This window comes from Myotis brandtii, unplaced genomic scaffold, assembly GCF_000412655.1.
Source record: "Myotis brandtii unplaced genomic scaffold, ASM41265v1 scaffold977, whole genome shotgun sequence".
Lineage (NCBI taxonomy): Eukaryota > Metazoa > Chordata > Mammalia > Chiroptera > Vespertilionidae > Myotis > Myotis brandtii.
Window position 1 is genome coordinate 312,026 of NW_005372062.1, and position 5,309 is coordinate 317,334.

The window sequence follows — 5,309 nt, forward strand, 5'->3', positions numbered from 1 at the left end:
ATATCTTACTCAATGTGGAAAAACAGAAAGCTTTTTTTTTTTAATATATTTTATTGATTTTTTACAGAGAGGAAGGGAGAGAGATAGAGAGTTAGAAACATCGATGAGAGAGAAACATCGATCAGCTGCCTCCTGCACATCCCCCACTGGGGATGTGCCCGAAACCCAGGCACATGCCCTTGACTGGAATCGAACCTGGGACCTTTCAGTCCACAGGCCGATGCTCTATCCAATGAGCCAAACCGGTTTCGGCTTTAATTTTTAAAATTACAATTGAAATTCAATTTTACAGGGTGGGCAAAAGTAGGTTTATAGTTGTGAGTACATGAAACAGAGAGCTTATTCTTGCATTATATATTTTTCCATACAAACAACTGTAAACCAACTTTTCCCACCTTCTGTATTAGTTTCAGGTGTAAGGTGTAGTGGTTAGACATTTATGTAACCTATGAAATGATCCCCACGATAAGTCTAGTACCCACCTGGCACAATACATAGTTATTACAATATCATTGACTATATATTCCCTATGCTGTTTTTACATCCTCATGACTATTTTATAACAACCAATTTGTACATCTTAATCTCTTCACCATTTTCATTTAGCCCCCCCAATCTTCTCCCATATGGAAAGTATCAGTTTGTTCTCTGTATCTATGAATCTGTTTCTGTTTTATTCATTTATTTTGTTTTTTAGATTTCAAATTTAAATACATCAGATGATACTTGCTTTCCCTGATTTATTTTACTTAGCATAATATCCTCTAGGTCAGTGGTCGGCAAACCACGGCTCGCAAGCCACATGTGGCTCTTTGGCCCCTTGAGTGCGGCTCTTCCACAAAATACCAGCTCTTCCACAAAATACCAACTTCTGCGCATGGGCCACGAAGTTTCAATCGCACTGTACATGTGCGCCCGCACGTGGTATTTTGTGGAAGAGCCACACCTAAGGGGCAAAAGAGCCGCATGTGGCTCGTGAGCCGTGGTTTGCCGACCACAGCTCTAGGTCCATCCATGTTATTGCAAATGGTAAGCTTTTATTCATTTTTATGGCTGAGTAATATTCCATTTATATATATAATATCTCACATCTTCTTTACATATTTATTTTTAATTAAACAAGTAAAATATAAGAAATGATGATTGTAAAAATTCCAAACATCACACATTAAACTAAAGTAACTTTGACTGCTGAGCTAGTACCTCTTCTTTTTATACCAGTTTAGTGCCTATTCTTTAGAAATTTTTCTATAAAGAATTTATAAATATAAATGTTTCTATATAGATATTTAGTTTGTTTTGTATCTTTATATGTATTTTAACTTAAATTTTCTCATATTCAATGCAATTTTGTACAGCTTACTTTTATCTTTTAACTGTGAGTCTTGTAGATTTTCCAAGATAGTGCATAAGATCTTTTTTCTTTTAAACTTACCCATTGTTTCAGTATGCTATATTTTATTTATCCTTAACATGTTTATGGATATATGGATAATTTGCTGTTTTTCATTAGGACAACTACCCTGTTATGAGCAACCCTATCTTTGTGTTAATATTCCAACACAGAAACCAATAAATACCAACTTATATTCTTACCAGCCGTACAGAAGGGTTCCTATGTGTATATAGTCTTGCCAGCTCTTAATATTATTAAACTTTTAAAGCATGAAAAAATAAACCATTGTTTTGAATTGGTATTTTCATGATTTGAGGAAGGTTGAACAGCTTTTTATATATTTACTAGAGGCCCAGTGCACGGATTTGTGTACTGGTGGGGTCCCTCAGCCTGGCCTGCGGGGATCGGGTCGAAACCGGCTCTCCAACATCCAGAGGGGTCCCAGATTGCGAGAGGATGCAAGCCAGGCCGAGGGACCCCACTGGTGCACGATCAGGGCCAGGGAGGGATCACAGAAGGGCTCCAGGGTGTGACCGGCCCATCTTGCCCAGTCCCGATTGGGGTCAATCAGGGCCTGCTGGCCTGGCAGGGACAGTGGGAGGTTGGCTAGCTGGGGAGGGACCGCAGGAGGGCTCCAGGGCATGTCTGGCCCATCTTGCCCAGTCCTCTTGGATCCCAGCACCAAGCTCACCTACCGGTTGGAGAGTCTGCCCCCTGGTGGTCAGTGTGCATCATAGCAACTGGTTGAATGGTCGAATGGTCAGACACTTAGCATATTAGGCTTTTATTTTATAGGATGATTCCCCCCTCCCCAGTGGATTGCCACATTCTGCAATTTTAAAAATCTGGCTATGTGGTTAACCTGGTTAACTATGGTCTCAGTGTTGCATTGTAGAGTGTTATTCACGGAGGCATTCTTGCTCAACTGACATGAAATTACAGAGCATTATGCCTGGAAATAACTGATTTTTAGCTTTCATTTCTTCCTATCCAACAACCTGATATGTAAATTCTATCTTCAAAATCTTAGGCAAACAAGCATACAACTAATGCTTGAACTCTGCCTCTTGAGGTGGCTCACTCCATCTCTGGACAGTTCTGTTTATTAGAACAGTCTTTCTTGCATTAAACCAGATCTTGTGTCCCTATCATTTCCACCCGCTGTCCTGAGCTTCAGAGAACAAATCTGCCTCCTCTTCCACATGACAGACTTTCTGATATGTGGTGACAGTTCTGTAATACTCCAAGTCATCTGTTCTTCAGGTTAAACATGCTGGTTCCTGTATGATCCTTATTGGAATAGTTTTAAGGTCCTCCCACCTATGTAACCACTTTGTACTGGACAATTAAGTCCTAGTTTAAATGTACCCTTTTTAAAAAGAAATGTTTCACTGAATTCAATACCTTAGGATATACTGAATAATATGAATAATGATGCTTACAATAATAAAAGTTAGCCTTATTGAGCATCAAGTACTGTGCCAAGCACTTTACAGGGACCAGTGGGGTCCCTCGGCCTGGCTTGCACCCTCTTGCAATCTGGGACCCCTCAGTGGATGTTGGAGAACTGGTTTCGACCCGATCCCCGCAGGCCAGGCTGAGGGACCCCACCAGTACACAAATCCGTGCACTGGGCCTCTAGTAAATATATAAAAGGTAAAGTAAATATACTTTACAGGTATTAATTCACTTAATTCTTATAACTATACTAGAAGTTAGGCATTTCCCCCCTCATTTGACCTCTAAGGAAACTGAGGCCCAAATAAGTTAATTTACCTAAGACTGCACCGAACAGAGTGGAACTAGAATTTCTCCTCTTAAGGCTATCATATTTCAATATATGTGCCTAAGCTAACATTAGTTTTTAAAAATTGCTAATTGATTCATAATAAGTTAACTATCAACTAAAATCCCCAAACCTTTCTTGAATGGCCACTGCTTTTCATCTGTACAATACTGCTTTGAAGCCCAGTCCAGGACATTATATTTGTCTCTGTGAACCTGCACATAACCTCACTTAATCTATTATAACTGGGAGCCCACAGTGCTATTCAAGACATCTCCCTCATCCTTTTTTTCTCTCCCAGATTCAGTTAGCTGGCTCTCTTGTAATGATTGACTTCACATTTGACACTCTTATCTACAGAACCACATACTACATATTTTCAGCTTAGTTGTATATGAATGAACTGCTTACGTTATTTTGCTTTCCTTTTCTGTTTAAATGCAGAAAGCAGGTTCCCAGGGTGGAGGGCACTGGGTATTGTTCCACAATTTTATTGAGGTCATCTACTCCATTTTTATATTTCCTGCTAGAAGATCAAAAGCATTTACCAACCTGTCATATGCTTCATGTAACAGTCAGTGTTGTTTATATTCCTTTCAATTTTTTTTATCAGGGTTATGCTTTAAAATTATACTGTACACAAGACTTGTCACCTTGGTTTCTGCCTTTCTACTTAAGAAAAATACATGTTTTAGTTTATTAACTATAAAATTAAATGTCCTTTATTCTCTTTTTAGGCTTACATGAATTAATACAAAAATTAAGAAATTATTTGGGGCACATTTCAGCTATTTTTTTTTTACATATAACTCAAAAATAGATGGAGTGGTATAGTGGAAAGAAGGGATAGGGGATTAGTGGAAGTATGGGCAGGAGGTCTAGTTTCTACAATAAATTCTCTCGCCATTTGTTAGTATGAATTGGCAGAAGTCATTTACCTTCCCCAGAATGTAAAAAAATCTGTAAAAAGAGATGATATGAATCAAATGAATTTAAGACCTTTCACTGCTCAAAAGACTATCCTGAACTCAATATATAACTGTTATAACTCATAATCTTCCAAAATATTGAAAAAGCTTTTTGTGGGTGCTTTGTAAATCTCTACTCAAGCTTTATACAAAAAATCATTCAAGGGTAATGTCTATGAGAAGCATTGCCTATTAAAAATTAGAGAAAAAAATATTCTGAGCATTACTGAGTGCTGTGTTTGACAAAAATAGAAATTACAGTTGCATCATCTTGGAATTGTTTTTAAAGCCTAAGTCCTTGTTTGGCTGGTTGTAGGTAAATCAGAGAGGCACTTTCAAGTTTTGCTGTTGAAAAGAGAGTCAAATGCTACAGTCCTGTGTATGTGCCCTCATAATATATCCTCTGGAAGACAAGCCCCAAGGAATGTTGGGAACCTCTTGAAATTTATTCACACACCTGCACAATCAGCCACCAACTTATTAAAAACACGTTTTCTGTGAAAATGCTCATTTGCTTTCTGTGTCTGAAAAAAACATCAAATTAGAAACATCTGGGAAGTATCTTCAAATCGATTTGTAAATATATTTACAGTGATTAAAAAAGACAGGCTGAATTATTTAGTTTCTGTAATGTAATGTAGATTTTCAAATGACTTTCCCATAGCCTACTTGTATAAATGACGATATTAGTGAAGATAACATTTATTTATATGAATTTTTCAAATACCACCTCTCTGATTTTTTTTGCCTTGTTTTTCATTGTTTATTTGTTTATGCTCAGAATATATTTCACTGAGGGGAGAATTTACTATTTTGGAATGTTTTTGTTTTTTGTTTCTTTCCATTTGGCATAAGGGCACATTGATTTCTTAATAATATAACTTGATATCTGTAATAATGTTTAAATTCGGTCCCAGATCAATAGCTCAACATGGCCTCTTACTGGCAACATTAGCAGTGGATATTTTTATGCTTAGGGGCCACAATGAATAAAACAACACAAGATTAAATCAAGTAAAAGAGAAAATGATGCAATCAAGACACACAATAAATGCAAGATTTATGAGTCTGCTGTCAGCATCACATAGCTTACTATTTACAGCAAACTTTTTATTAAAGTAGAAAGAGTGCACTCCAAATTAATGATAAAAATAATCTA